This window comes from Dermacentor andersoni, chromosome 9 (genome assembly GCF_023375885.2).
Source record: "Dermacentor andersoni chromosome 9, qqDerAnde1_hic_scaffold, whole genome shotgun sequence".
Lineage (NCBI taxonomy): Eukaryota > Metazoa > Arthropoda > Arachnida > Ixodida > Ixodidae > Dermacentor > Dermacentor andersoni.
In genome coordinates, this window is record NC_092822.1 from 85,377,060 (window position 1) to 85,393,533 (window position 16,474).

A 16,474-nucleotide genomic window follows, 5' to 3' on the forward strand; every position below is an offset into this window, starting at 1 on the left:
GGTGACTAACGCAAACCCGCGCACACAGCGCCTTTGCCACTGCACGAAACCTACCAGAGCAACACGTGTGAGCGCTCAAAACCATAACAACGCCGCCATTGTGGCCCAAAAGGCGTGGCCAAACAACAACAAAAAAATAAAAAGCAGCAAAAAAATGAGAACCTATTACGTCATTTCCGCCACACTTTTCTCCTAGCGCGCGGAGGGGGTAGGGCCTCTCCTTAGTTTCCTTCCTCCGTGGGTTTTACGTTTGCGGATAGCGTCTTACGTTGACAGCGCCACTACGGCGTCAAAGAAAAGCTATTAGAAATAATTAAATAAGATATACCATTTTATGATAGGAATAATAATTTTCACTTGCATGTATTCGCATTTAATTACAATTTAGAGGTTATTCTGTAAGCAGCAAACAATTAGTTGCGCTTAGTTTTGAGCAAACGAACGTTACTAGCCTTCACCAGCCAAGCTTAGCCGTGTTAGGCCTACGAGCCATAAAATCCACAATCTAATTCAAAATCAGCGGCGTCTAATGAGTCAATCTTCATAACACACGCTAGTTGAGAGAAAGCGATAACCGCTGTCACTTCTCCTAGCTTGCGAACTTCACGCATTACCGCGAATCGAACCCAGTTTTGTGCTAGGTTACAGGCGTCGCTTCGATGGGTGCCGCCATGTTTGCCGACGCAAAGCTTTTGGGGCCGCTATTTGGGCTCCCGCTAAATCGGTGAAATAGCGTTCCCAACGCAAAACCCAAACGCAGTTCGCGTCTTGCGCATGCGCAGTGGCTTCGACGCTATTTCTTTGGGGCCCCAGAACGTTTGGGGCCCATATTCTAAAATTCTCTCATGAGCACAAACGCGATGTTGAAGGTCATATTTAGCAAGAACGTGCTTTTACAGCGAAAGCTATATGTAACATAAGCGGGAGACACACGGTCCGATTCGGTGTCCGATGCGGCGTCCGACGCGCCGGGACGGCAGCCGGAATCGAGGTGTTTTGCCGTGCCGAAGCGCCGGATCGGACGTCCGGCGTGCGACAAACCCGGCAGATTTTCATCGTCCCACGCGTCCGACAACCGCACCGTCATTTAGCCGCAGCCAATGACAGCGCGGCTGGCATGTGGCCTGCTCTGACATTCCCTCCACAGAGGCGGCCGGTTTCTCTAGGTTTCTCGCCGTCCTTTTTTTCTTCTTTTTTTCCTGCCGGCTACAGTTTGTTTACGACACGAAATCACGTACTCAGGATTTTTTTTGTTTGTTTTCAGGAGGGGCGGGGGGGCCTAAGCCAAGTTAACTTTTCTATGAAAATAGGGGGGGGGGGAGTACTTTGACTAGTATAAACGTGAATAATGCCTACCATTCGCTATAAAAACGCGTAAACCCGCAAAAGAGATACGAAATAATCTCGCAGGTACGCCCTGTGAGATACACCTCTCCTTTACTTGACAAACAAGGAGCACCATCAAATGGACTCGCGCAGGAAAGAGGCGCAGGAAGAACACTGTCAAGAACAAGTAAAGGAGCGAATGTCTAAAATAAATATTTCCGGTAGCGTTTTTTTAATTAGTACTGGAAGAATTATAGAGAAATATATTTTTTGCGGTACAGCCACAGTTCTTTTGAATCCCTCGTTTACTATTCTACCGAGTGCCAAAACCGCCTCGTATTTTGGGATAGACGTACTGCGCCCACCGAGAAAGGTTAGAAAAACACCCACATAAGCACAGCAGAGAAGTGGCTACGTCAGGCGGTTTGATTGATAACTGTAGAAGCGTCATTCAAAACACAGGGAATCATTCTCCATTTCCGGCGGCGTTCTTTCTACTTCTTTTTTAAACAAAATGAAAAAAAAATTATGGGGTTTTACGTGCCAAAACCACTTTCTGATTATGAGGCACGCCGTAGTGGGGGACTCCGGAAATTTCGACCACCTCGGGTTCTTTAACGTGCACCTAAATCTAAGTACACGGGTGTTTTCGCATTTCGCCCCCACTTAAACAAAAAGATGTTGACCCATAAATATTTTCACAAACAATAGTTTAAATTGTTCATTTTCGCTTTTCCTTTCTGTTTGGCTGTTTCCTCGGCTCTCTCCCATAGTAGATCGCGTAATTTCTAAACTCCTTGCGACTCTTGTTTCCAGTTGCCAATTTTGCACGAAAAGTGCTGTACAATTAGGGAGAAACTAGACGAGGTAACAGGTGACGTTCACATTGCTTATGGGTTTAACGGCTATTACAGGGTTTGATGACGGACGTTGTTTCGCATGATATTATTTTCCACCTTTCTACCCCATATCACGGGTATATGGTTTCGAGGATCTGCCGGCGTCGCGGCGAGCCGTCACTCGAGGAAATAATGAGACAAAAGGAAAAGTTAAACGCAGCTGGCGTTTTCTCCCGCCGCAACTCGTTCCAAGAGCATACAGACCAGCTGACTGCGAATTGAATCCCTTTCCTGGTCCCTGGATAAGTGTAAACAAAGAAGGTTGAACTAACGAAGGAACAGCGATGCGCGTGAACGTTGCAATAGATGGTGACAACTGAACGCATTTCGGGTTAATCGCGTGGGCACCGAATCGATGAGAAAACTGGCCTGGAAAAATCCCGGGTGATGCCGGTACTACCGCCATCCAAAAGTTCAAGTTCAAGTTTTATTCTTCTTCTAGTACAGACTAGAAACGTCCTCCCGGGCTAAAAGCTGCCGTCAGCAGCTTGACTGGACCCAGGAGGCGTTATACATGGCAGCGCGATAACAGTAACCTTTTTGGTACAAAAAAACTTAAGCAGAAATTTACTAAACATAAACTAAACATAAAATTGAAAACTCAGATACATGCTTATGACAGGATATGTAAGAAACAACAAGACATTTTTGTACAGATAAAACAGAAAGGCAAAAAAGAAAACATGGTCATTTATATGCATCGTTATACATGAATATATATGTTATAGGTTAACGAAATACATCTTCAACTCTTTACGAGAGAATTTATTAGCGTGAACATGATTATTTAGAATTTTCGGCAAATTGTGTTTAATAGATTGTAACTTATACTCGGTGCGAAAGCGCGGTACAAGCCAAGGTTTAGGGTTTCTGAGATGCACACGTATGCCATGGTGCTGCAAGGTCGCTAGTGATGTAAGAAAATCTCTCCATTCCTTCCTTGCAAAATAATATATTTGTAAAAGACGATATTCGTAGTATCGATCTACCCATATGATTCGGTATGTTTGTGACAATGTTTTTGTTGTTGATCGGGCTTCAATATTAGCAATGTGTCGGAAAAGCGCCTTTTGTAATGTAACTATTCTATTTATGTTAGTTCGTGTTGTGGTTGCCCATACTAAACTGCAATAATTAAATGGCGAGGTGAACAATGCATGATAAATTTGTAGCTTGGCTTTTGTCGGCATGTAAGCTCTACAGCGAGATAGTACACCGGCGACTGCAGAAAACTTGTTTCGAAGGTTATAAAAATGAGCATCCCAACTCAAATGACATGAAAATATTACTCCAAGTATTTTGTGTTCATTAACTAGTTCTATGTGTTTGCCTAAATAAGTGATTGAATGTTCCAACTGAAAAGGTTTGTTTCTGGCTCTGAAAAGAATAGCTTTCGTTTTAGTGGGGTTAATTCTGATCACATTTGAATGTGACCAATCAGATAGTTTCATTAGCAATGCATTGCACCTGATAATTAGTTCGTTTGCGTCTTTTCCACAGAAGAGTATAGTGCTATCATCCGCATATATAAAGAAATAAACTGTAGGGTCTGTATTTACTAAGTCATTAAAATATAAGTTAAATAATAGTGGGCCCAGAACACTCCCTTGCGGCACTCCATTTTTAAGTGTCAAGAAAGAAGATAGGACGTTGTTAATACATACACACTGAGTTCTATTTCTGAGATATGATTCCATTAAAGTGAGTGGATGTCCGCGTACTCCATATATTGATAGTTTATATTTAAGAATGTCATGACTGATGCAATCAAATGCCTTGCTAAAATCAATGAAGAGCCCGAGGGCGAATCCTCCGTTGTCTATGCTTTGCACAATACTTTCTTTCGAGGATAAAATGGCGGCTTCCGTAGATCTACCTTTTCTAAAACAAAACTGTGAGTTTGTTACTACATCATGTCTGTCTAGAAACTTTGTTAGGCGCGTAGCAATAATTTTTTCTAGCACTTTGGAAAAAATGGGTAGGACAGATATTGGTCTATAATTAGAAACATTATTTATATCGCCATGTTTGTATAGCACAGATACTTTAGCTCGTTTCATGCCGTCTGGGAAAGTCGCCGATTCTATAGCTAGATTGAATATATGGACCAACGTGCGGATAAATGGCAAGTGATGTAAGACATATTTTATGGGCTTAATTTGTAAATTGTCAATATCCAATGCATTGCTGTTATTAAGATTTTTTATTGTTGTAAACACCTCATGTTCGTCAGTTGGCTCCATAAATATAGTTTCTGAAACACATTTACCTAGTGAATACATGACTTGGGAGTCATGGGTGTGCGTAACGCTTGCATTCACAAAATGAGTATTGAAATGATCTGCCAGTGCCAGAAAAGGAGTGAAAGAGGCAGCAAAATGTTGACCGCCGAATAGCTGTCAAATCTCAAGATTGATTTGGCGGTGCTTTAGGAATGTGTGTGAGGAGCGGTGGCGAGGGCAGGGGGAGGAGGTATGCCACTTAACTTCAGGGAGGGGAGGGGCCTTGGGTACGTGTCTGCACGAAATAGTTACCAGTTCAGTAACATTATCTCGAACATGTGCCTGTTCTGCAAAGCAGCGCCAAGTACACTAGTACTAAGCTACTGGCGAGATCGGGAGCCGCGATGCGAGGTCATTTCGCAGGCAGACAGCACACACCGACGGTCTGAGCGAGGGTGCTCGCTTCGCTTTTGCCCTTCGCAACGATCGCGTCGTGTAAACCAATTGTATTTAATTCCAGCGACCTAAGTGTACAGTGTTAATCGTTTTGGCAAACATAACCGCTCTTCGACGAGACCGGGTTGGATCGCAAGCGCCGTCGGCCGCGGCGTCCGCCTAGCTAGGCCTACCGGCGCTATCGCTGGCTGTCAGCGGATCTGTCAGTGGACAACGCGCCGTCGTGAAGTGTGCTGTCACTGGCAGGAGCATAACTTTATTGACAGTGTTCGCGTAAAGTGAAGCAGTGCTGCGCAGAGTTGTTTATATTGCGTTTCTCGACGTGGACATGACGTCTTCTGAGCGTACAAGCAGGGGGGGGTGGGGGTGTAGCAGGGTCTGCGCGGAGCGAGCGGCCCGAATCGTCGTATGCCGCATGAAGGAGCATACAGCGCCGCACGTCGGATCGTAGGCCGACTCGTACCGTGTGTCTCCTGTTTAGCCTTCCGTAGTTTTTTTCGGCGTCCGGCAACAGAAATGTGGGCCGATCCTGGTGAGAGTGCAGAAAGGGTCCGAGCTCAATGGCACATACCCCTGTGGGCTCGGGAACCCGTAACGCGCCCTTGAGCTATTCTTGTCGCCCGTGGCTGCTCTCGAGGCTGCGCGCGACCTCACCGACCGCGCTTCCGCTGTAAGGAGCGCCGACTCCCCTATTCCTTACGGCCACAGAGACACTCCCGCTACTCACAACGATGTTATGAAATTCTTCATGGTCTTTCTGCCCCGTCCCCTCAAGTTGAATAGGGCGCAAGCCGTTTCTCTTAGTCTGTTACGGACCGGCACGTGTCTGTGCCTGGCCATGCCTGGCCGTTCTACACGAAGTTTACACCGACGTGTACCGCGACGACGCCTGCCCGTCCTGCGGGCAGACCTCCACTCTAGCACACATGCTCTGGGAGTGCGGGTCGAGATACTCCCAGTTGAGCAAGGCGGTGTAGGACTCGCGTCTGCGTAGCCCCGCTCTAGACAAGCAAACCCTGGCTGTCCGGCGTGCCCGCGACTGGGCCGGTGGGCTAGACCTGCCGGTCCCGTCGTGGGACTAGCCGGGTGCGCGACAAGTTCGCGTCCTCGCCGGACCTGCAATGAAGTTATTTCGCTCACTCAATTCTCACGCGGGGGACCCAAAGAGGTCCCAGGCACACGGGTAAGAACAAATGTTTTTGAAAAAAAAATGTTTCGTACAATTTTTCTAAAAAGACTTAAAAATTCTCGGCGCCAACTGCGCAAACACGCTATAGTACCAGTGCTCGCGTGTTCGTCGTCGTCTTCTTCCACAGCTGACTCCGTTGTACAAAAAACTTTCATTAGAGTGTTTTAGTTAAGCGTCCTTACGGTGCGCTCCACTCCGGGCTGCTTCGCTAAGGCACAGCGGGGCGGCGGGTGGATGGATGTTAATGAGCGTCCCCTCTGGAACGGGGCGGTGGGTTGCGCCACCAAGCTCTTGCTAATATACTGCCTATTGTCCTACCTAGGTTAAACAATAAAAAAAACGAAAAAAAAGCACACACTATGAACTACCCCACCCAAATTTTCTGACCCCCTATTGCGAACTGTGCTCTTGTACGTCTCCGTCTTTGGTCGTTTCCCTACTTTTATTCCACCAATCCTCCAATCGCTTCTTACTAGTACCCATTGCGGACATGTTTACTTTACCACTGCTCCCGCTAAACCCAAGGGCTTCAAGGAGGCCAGTGGCGCCTAAATCGACCGCTGGGTAGGCGTCTTCACATTCTAATAAAACATGCTCCATAGTTTCCCTAGCTTTACCGCAGCAAGCACACGCTTCTTCTTCCGTCTTATATCTCGCTTTATAGGTGCGTGTTCTAAGGCATCCCGTTCTCGCTTCGAAAAGTAATGAGCTTCCCTCTGAATTATCATAAATTGTATCTTTCCTGATTTCCTTTTTTTTCCTCTTAAGTAGTTACTCATGGCAGGTTTCTTTTCAATTGCCGCCACCCATGAGATTATTTCAGCCTCTATGACTTTCCGCTTGACCTTCCTTGTTGCTGTGTTGCCCATCCTACAGGCCACATACTCGCTGGTAAGCTTCCTACTTCTTTTCCTCCACTGTGAATCAATGTTTTTCCTGTACCGATACCTCAGCACTCTCCCAGCCCATTTACTTCCTTCCATATTCCTCAGTCGTTCTTCATAATCAATTTTACTTTGAGCTTCCCTCACTTCAAAACTGGTCCAGCCCATATCACCCTGCACAGCTTCATTTGTAGTCTTGCGAGTGCTCCACCGCCGCATCTTAACCTACACACACTTTAAAGCTGACACGAATTAACACGTACGCCTCAAAGACTTATGATGCTGTCGTTTGGCGACGAACGCGGTTTCGGGAGAGCACGCACACTTTTCCTTTGTATCGCAAGTCCACCGGGCGACCGCCAATGACGAACACGAACAAAAGAGGCAAACAAAGATATTCGTTCTAAAGAAGGCTAGTTAGTAACCAGAAAATGCAGAGAGTTGCTTTCCTAAGATGAGTTTTCACATTCGAGCCCCAAATTTTGTCAAAAGGAATACGCTGAATAAACAAAGTGCTTATATAAACAAAGTACACGTCATGTAGGACTACACTATGAGAGGCTCGCAACTAGCTCGTATAGTCGTGTCGATAATGTTGGTCTGAAGTTCTCCCTCGCAATTCGATGAATCCATGTGTTTCTTCTTAACCCGTAGCGCTTACCGGACGGTATCGAGAAGAGCTTCTTGTCTTTGCTGAAACTATTTTAGCCCACGAAGGCGCAGCAGGTTATGGTGATCGAAAATGCCGTGAAGCGACGTCGCACTTGCCAGAAACGTTCAAGGCGTTCGCAAACCAAAACAACACAGAAGAGCAACGGCGCCAACATGTGCTCCTCGCCACTCCGTAGACGCTTCTCAAGCGAAAATGACGCTGAAGCACGAACTGTAACAAACGAAGCCGGCGAAAGGGCCCACGTGATGCCATTAGGCCAATAGCGACGCGGCACCGGCCTCGACCAGAGCGCGCGAGGAGGAGGCCGCATTCTTCAAAGCGTGGCCGGCGTGGCGCTATACGTTACGAAGTTTAAGGGGCTTTAGTCCATCCCAGTGAGTCAAATGGTCTACTAGCGTGGCCTAATAGGTATGTGCTGGCTGCCGTACGTGTTGCCGAGCAGGCAGGGTATACGATTAGCACTCTTAGCCAACTCGAACCACATTGAGTTTATAGGCGGTGTTAGCAGCTGCCGATTCACCGCGCAGCGCTCGACGCGCCAGCCTCCGACAAAGACGACGAAGTCGAGATGCTGAACCCCGATTCTAAAACAAATATTAAGATAAAAAATAAATTTTAAAGTAACACAGCCTGAAAATTGATAACGATTAGTATGCATTCAATATCATTTCTAAATTACAACATTCTGTTTAAGTATTCTTCCCTTCTTGCCTATTGCCGTCCGATTCATGGCCGACCCCCCGTAGTCGGTTGAGCCATATCCGTAGGCACCAAACCAAACAAAACCAGATTCTACTTGATTGTAACTTCTTTTAACATTCACCTGACTGCTCGCTCGCATATTAGTCTACTTATCGTAACATCTCCTCTTGTTTTTGTTTTCTTTCACATTGCGTTTCTCGTTTTCGATGAAGAATTGAACTACCTCCATGCCGCCCGCTTCATGGCCTATCTGCGCGCGCGCGCGCGCGCGCGTGTGTGTGTGTGTGTGTGTGTGCGTGTGTGTGTGTGCGTGTGCGTGTGCGTGTGTGTGTGTGTGTGTGTGTGTGTGTGTGTGTGTGCAGAAGTGCAGTGCCGTAACTGTCTCTCACAGGAGGACACCTCAACAGCACTGCACGGGGAAAAGGTTGAGAGGAGAAAAAGATGAGGAGAGAGGAAAGGAGAAGGCGGGGGGGGGGGGGGCAACCCTCGTCTGCTCGGGTACGTGGTGTCGCAACACCCCAAACGTCTGCTGACGCAGACTTCCCTGCGCGGTTGACCTATCTCCCTTAGGGTGCGAGCCGTGACAGTGGTTCATCATCATGTTATAGTGCGAGCGGGACGAAAGAGGCCGCGGTTGCATGGTATAGGCCGCGTTTAAAGGGACACTAAAGTGGAAAATGGTTTCTTCTGCATCGGTAAATTATCGTTCTACAACACCAAAAACACCACTCTTACAACGATAAGACGTTTGGTAAGCCAGGAAAAGCGCAAGAACGAAATACGGGTGGCGACGCCTACTTAAGGTCCCGCACCTGGGGGCTGTGACGTCTTGGATTTTGATGGCATCTTCTAGGGCCTACTAATTATATATAGTGGTACAGATGGAATACATTGTGTTCTAAAGGAACCAAATATTAAACATGGCAAGTTTCGAAAACCTTTATTCAGCCAACGCGGCCCAAATGCGAAAACATACTTTGGAATCCCTGACGTCACGCTGGCGTACTGGCGCTGGGGTTTCGGCGCGAAATTCAAATACTGATACTTGGACGTTCATTTTCTCATCTAATAGTCAAACTATTTTGTTGAAATGACTGCCTGCAGGGTTCTCAAACAATGCTTCATTAGTCTAAACTGATTCATTGTTCCGCTTTAGTGTCCCTTTAATGATGCATTTTCTTGTGGCGTCCGAAGGTGTAGATGCTGTGGCGTGAGGATGTATATTAATTTATTTACCCTCAGGGCTTTGGGGGGGGGGGGGGGGGGGTTATAGAGGGGTTGAGTACATGGTTGAACAAGAACAGAATCTAAACATGCGAACTAACAGGATCAGCATTCTCAGCCTACTTCCCCCCATTTACAGATGCTAATAAGGGTGCTTTCACAAAGTTGTCACTACATTGCTTGGATGCTAACCGCGTTAGCGTCGACAGTCATCGTAAGATGGGTTCTGTCAGAAATTTTCTCGGAGGCAGACGGGCGAAGACCACACAACCGATTACTACGAGGATATACCTTCCGTTTATTACAAATCCTTTACAATCATTCACAAGATGAGCAAATAACAAACTCCTGTCAATCGCTGCCGAAACCAGTGGCAAGAAAGGTTTTCCTAGAAATCGTGGTCACCAAAAGCAATTATATTACAAGTTATATAAGTCTACAGGACCACCATATGCTAGCGGAATGCACAAACTTATGACCCTCCAATAAAGCAAATACACAAAATAAAAATACGTCTTTGTTTCTCCTAAACTAAGTCCATTCTCTGATAGGACAAATAAGCTAAAACCTATTACTACGTACAAATGAGCGCTGCAGTGAAGGACCAAAACAAAAGTAGAACAGCCCAACCTAGCAGCGTCCCATTAAAACAATGCAGTACCTATTCTACGGAGTATCGCGAGATTATCACGAAGTCATAAGACACGTCCAGTGCGTGCCAGTTTTCCAATATGTCACCGGTGATTCAATGTCTAATCGTTCATCAAAATACCTACTGGTTTCACGCTGAGACACGCAGCGTGAGTTAAACGTTAAGGCTCGCTCCGCTTCTAGAATGCTTCACAAAAACATGACTCCGCAACACAATTACGTTGTAACCCGCTAAATGAAGCGGCGTGATTTTATAAAAAAACAAAATCAGCGCGCGAGCGTCACTCGATCTCGAGCGCGATGCAGATGGCCCCGCTGGAGACGAACCCGCGGGCCGCGAGCTCCTTCAGCTGGAGCTCGGTCGTGGGCGACCAGAAGTCCCAGCGCCCCGGTTGCCGTGCCGCCCGCTTGGTCACGGGCACGGCGTCGGGGTTCAGGCAGAGCGGCAGCCGCCTGTTCAGCGCCTGGTCCCACGGGTGCACCAGCAGCAGGCTGATCTTGTTGGCCAGCGCCCAGTCGGCCACCTGGTGCCACGTGCCCCCGCACAGGCACAGCGTGAAGCACACCAGCACGCTGCCTTCGGCGTCGCGCCGCAGCCTGGCGTGCACCCGGAACATGCAGTCGGACAGCGTCGAGCTGTCGCTGCGAAGCACCAGCTCCTCGCCGCTCGCGATCCGCGACTCGGCCCCGACGATGCCCGTGATGTAGCAGCAGGCGAAGCCGGGCGGCGAGGAGGCGCCGACGCCGACGCGGGCGACACCCTTGGCCCTCCTGGAGGCGTCGTGCTTGCGCGCGCGGTGTCGAGCCGACGGCGATGGCGCCGACTTCTTGCTGGAATCGGAACCGGAGGAGGACGACTTCGACGCCTCCCCTTCGGCTGCCGACGTCGATGCTGCCGCTGCCACATCTGCGGTCTCCATCGCCTTCGCGAGCATCGAGTCAACCTTCTCCAGCAGCTGCCTCTCCGGGGGCGCCTTATCAATCTCCTGGACACCCTCGGTGCTTTTCGACACTTTTGCGGTGGTGCTCTTTGAGCTCTCGAGGTCACGTTTTGACGAGGCGCTGCCCTTGCGGCCGCTTTTTATGAGCGAAGTTTCCACCGAGGGCGTCCGGCTGGCACTGCGGGTCGCCGAGCGAATGGAACCTCCGTGGCTTTCCTGGAGCAAGGACCTGATGGTGGCCACGATTTGAGGCTTCTCCGCCGCCGCGTTCTCCGTCGAAGTGGACATGCGGGCTCCGCTGGAGACGCCTCCCGAACGCTTGATCTTGTCCAGATTCTTTGCCGATTGAGACCTGCGGCTGGATCTACGAGAGGTGTCATCCTCGGATAGGTCGGCCGATGCCAAGCTAGAAGTCTCCGACGTGACCGGCGATGCACCCATACGCGCGCCGCCGCCGCACTTCTCGAGGTAGTGGTGGAGTGCCGCGCTCTGGAGGACGGCCGCTCCGCACCGCGGGCACTGCACCTCGTTGTGGTCGCAGCGACCGGCGAAGTGCTCCTTGAGCTCTGGCAGGGCGCCGACGAACGGGCATCCGATGGACGCGTTCGGGCAGCGAGCCTGCAGTCTATTGACGCCGCCGTGAACAGAGTCCAGCGTCTCGACCCCGTCGTCCGCGAAAGGGGCTTGGTCTAGGGGACAGCGGCGTTCTCGTTCGGCGAGCTTCCCGAAGCACTGCTGGCAGAACACGTGACAACAGGGCTTCAGCCGCTTCGGAAACGCCGGCAGGACTCCGCACAAGGTGCAGCAGAACACGCTGGGCACCGTGTCGGCGAAGTCCAGCGGCCGCCAGTCCAGGAGCTCGCCGAAGCCCGTCAGCTGTCGCTTGGAGGTATGACGGCTCATCGCGGCGTATAGGCTGATGCCGCGACGACCGGGTACACGCGGCAAAGGCGCCTACAGCAACGGACTTGTGCGCAGTTCTTCTCCAAGCAGAGAGCCCTGCTTACGTTCCGTCGTAACGATGGCGGCGACCCGAGCGCGTTTCGCGCGTTCTATGCCGCCTCGTGCAAAACCACTTCGTCTTCTTCCTCCCTTTCATGCAGGAGCGCGTGTGCTGCTCTGGTCATTATAGCTGAATCTGAGCGCAGCTAATAAACATGCAGATAGTGCTACAAGTCGTCGTTTAACTTTTCTCTATGGTTTAACCAGCACTCGGAAAGCGAGCGTTAGTTTCGGTTTCAAGGAACATGCGCGCTCCAAGCGGTTGCTGGACATCCTAACTGAATTTTTCTATTTCTAGTTTTCTATATTTTCCATATGTTTCTATTTTTCTATATTTCTAGCTGCGGTTGGTGAACAGGGCTCGGGCGGCGGCAGCGAGCCATGGCTACCTGGACTGAGGAGGCCACCCACCTTTGGGCTCAAGAAGCCTGGTCTAAAAATAAAGTTTATTTCTCTCTCTCTCTCTCTCTCTCTCTCTCAAGTTTCATTCGCGGGAAGTGGTAGTCTTCCTGCGTGCGTCCAGCTTATACCTGCGCTCACCCTTGCACTCGCGCAACGATATCACAAGTCGGGTCGCGCTTGGTCATTTGCTTCGATTGTCGTCCCAAGTATGAAGATGGGAAAGATAAGACAGAGAAGCTCGATCAGGCGTGCAACGAACGGAAGACGCAGGAAACCAGGTCAAGCGAGCCAATCACTAGACGAAGATGGCTAAATCGAGGCATCGCTTGTGTTGCGCGGCTCTGTACTGTTCTAACACCGTGAATTCCAGTTGTGCAAAGATTTTCAGGTTTCTTAATGACAGCAAGTAAGCGTAAGTATTTCACTTTATTATCTGAGCAAGTATTCATTTTGCATGAGTAAACCAGTTCTGTGCAAGCCTGAGTGGACTGGCATGTGAGCAGTGTCGCTCGACCCATTCGTCATGAAGGCAGCCCATCTGCTGTCGGTGAAATACTTGTACTGAAGGGCTTGAGTGCGCGTTTGTTTTGTTTTTATTGCTCAGTTACCTTGTTTTAATCTCAGCTTCGGTGTGTGCAAGTTTTTGAGCACCTGTACTATAGACGAGGCGCAATGTTGTTTTGCCGGCAAAAATGTGTATGTATACCAGTAATACAAGTATACATTATTTAATGCTAATTAAGTACGAACTGATAATCCCGCTTGCGATGAACAGTGCTATCAGTTTTTTTTTTTTTTTTTAATGAATGGTTGGTTCCTTGCGTTGCTGTTGTGTCAAAATAGTGTACTAATACTCGCCGTGCTTTTCTGTATGTAGGAATACGACTCAAAGTATGATGACAGGCGGATTATAGGCGCTTGTAAGCGCTATAAAAGTATACGTTCCCTCATTCGGCATGTAGTTCAAATAATGAGAACAATTATAGGCTACTTCCTGTTCGTGCAGATGCATGTGGCCAGTTTAAAATTCTGCGGGTCCTTACTTCTCATACTGTCAAATACATGTATTGCGTACTGTACCTTCCTTCTGTAAGTCACAAAATGTGTCGCGGTCATAACGTACGTGATAGTCAACTTCCGTGCGACAAGTCCGTGATGGTTAATTTTAGCATTGGTTCGGATCTTCTGGAATCTATGTTCGCTCATTATGTACGAATTTCAGTTGCGAATGAAAATTGATTCTGCAGATTGACACTGTCACGCTGCGTGGAGGTCAGTTCCTTTTTCTTTTTTTTTTCAGACGGAACGTGTGAATAAAAACAAAAACCTTCAACTTGTACTTGTTTTGAATTTTGGCTGACTGAGAAATCGGCCACCTTTATTTGATCCACTTCCCAACACACGAACAAAATTAGCGATTGATAGCGTCAGGAAGTTGTTTTCTTTATACATAGCCTCATATTTTTTCATGCCCGCCCACTGACGGGAGGAACAAGGCGCGCCGTCCGTACCGCACAGTTCATGCGCCCGCCATCAGATCGCGCTGCCTACCCATACCCTGTCCCATTGGTACATGGATAAACGAAGCCAATATATATATGGAAACACAGGAAGAAACAATAACAGTGAAGGGGAAGAGAAATGCAGCCATTATGAAGCACAGAGCGCTATGGGGATACAATAGGTACGAGGTCCTCCGAGGTATGAATCGAGATATAAGACGGAAGAAGAAGCATGTGCTTGCTGCGGTAATGCTAGGGAGACTATGGAGCATGTTTTATTAGAATGTGAAGACGTCTACCCAGCGGTCGATTTAGGCGCCACTGGCCTCCTTGAAGCACTTGGGTTCAGCGAGAGCAGTGGAAAAGTAAACATGTCCGCAATAGGTACTAGTAAGAAGCGATTGGAGGATTTGTGGAATAAAAGTAGGGAAACGACCAAAGACGGAGACATACAAAAGCACAGTTCGAAATAGGGGATCAGAAAATTTGGGTGGGGTAGTTCATAGTGTTTTTTTTTCTCTTCTTTATTGTTTAGCCTAGGTAGGACATTAGGCAGCATAATAGCAAGAGCTTGGTGGTCCAATTCCCACCGCCCCGTTCCAACCCCCACACACACACCTACATACATACATACATACATACATACATACATACATACATACATACATACATACATACATACATACATACATACATACATACATACATACATACATACGTCCTTCCGTGCGTCCATCCATCCATCACATCACATCCATCCATCCATCCTGTCCCAGAGCAGACGACGCGACGATCGACGCTGCTGGTGCGCGCGCTCGTGGAGACACGTATGGCGTTCATGTTTGACATGGAACTATAAAATAAAATCGCATGTTGAATTTATGTTTCTAGACAGTGTGCATCGGAAGTAAGCAACACAAAACATGTTGTGAAGAGTCAGCCCTTCACCAAAAAGCGCCGAACTGTGAGATCATAGTTCACATTTTGAGGGTCTTTAGCGACAGCGGTTTTATTTTAAACACTTTAGCCAAGTCGTGTTTGTCTGTCGCCTTCATTGAAAAATTTGTGAATATTGTGCAAGAAAGCTTTGTCAGCAATAGTTTCAGCAGGTTCTCTTGGTGTCCTGGCGTCGAGCACATCAAGCTAGGTTTTGCGCTCGCGGAGTATTGCAGCCTCCACTCACAGTCTCCTTCATAGGGTGATTCACGTGCCTTCTTCTTGCGAGAAGAACGCTGATAAATTTCTCTAATGCGTAGAGAACCGCTAAAAGTTGTCCAGATGGGTAGACGAGTCCACCGCGGTCTTGGTGCTTTATCAGCGAGTGCGAGGGCGCCGAGGCGTTTGACTTTGTTAACAGGCTGACGCACTCCACACAATCGATCTTTTCTCGTACAGTTCTTGCCAAATAGCCGCCGGCGATAACCAATTCTGCGACATCTGGAGTCGGAAGCAGAGCCTGTTCTCGCTTGAGTCCCTCTGTGAGCTCTCTACATGCATCTGCAGGGAATTCCTCGCTGGTTCCTTCCCTTGTGTTTTTCTGTTGCGGCAGCGTTGACAAGCAATCGCTGCCTTCTGCAGCCATTACATTGCTCGTACTTGACGCCGACGTGATGCCAGTCTTCTGAGTCTTCTCAATACCTGAGAGAACAGCTCGGGCATCCGTTTGATCGTTTGAGCCTGCTGACTTCCTCAGCCAGCCAGAAAACGACTCGATTGGGTGAGACGACATTTTCCTCGTTAAAACAAAGTGAAAGCACATCTCTTCAAGAAGATATCGAATGCAGTCAACATTTCAACGACTTGTCAACACCAGGCCTTCGTAAGTTTCCTTGGTAAAGAAGTTCTCCACCAGGCACTGGCTTTTGAGATCGGCCAAGTAGTCGAGGAAGCTTGTTTCAAGGCAGTTTAGCCGTTCATCGCTTGTAGATTCGAACTGCTAGCAGTAGGCATTGTTCTGGTGTCTGTGCTGGGTACAATTGCTCACGTCCATGAATTCAACCGTCGGTCCGACACCCGCGAAACTTGCGTCGCATGTGTGGCCCGCTTGCTCTTGCAGGAGCTTCAGTGCAGCTGTCACGGACGGCAGGAGACAAAGCCCTTGAATTGCTCTTTTCACGTTCATTTTTTTCAATATTTGTGGGGAACACGTGTTTTGTTGTTGGAAATCGAACTGGCTCTACAAAGCTGCCTTGCTGCATTTTGTAGAGGCTCTTCAAGTGGTTCGCCGTTATTCCGCCGCCTTTTCCGATGTCACGCGGCAAAAACTGCGATCGCACGTTTTTGACCAAGTGGCACTGATCGAATACTAGGAAAAGCTTTCGATTCGGTGTTCCTGGGTGCCCAATAGAACGCGTGAAGCTTCCGTTGCATAGAAGTTGGAACGCTAAGAGATTGATCTTGT

The 16,474-nt window shown here is 48.4% G+C and overlaps 1 pseudogene; it reads right to left on the bottom strand.

Annotated features, from left to right (window-relative positions):
* Window positions 1-15,050: 15,050 nt before the first annotated feature.
* Window positions 15,051-16,271, bottom strand: LOC126528345 (uncharacterized; annotated as a pseudogene).
* Between the last annotated feature and the right edge of the window lie 203 nt (window positions 16,272-16,474).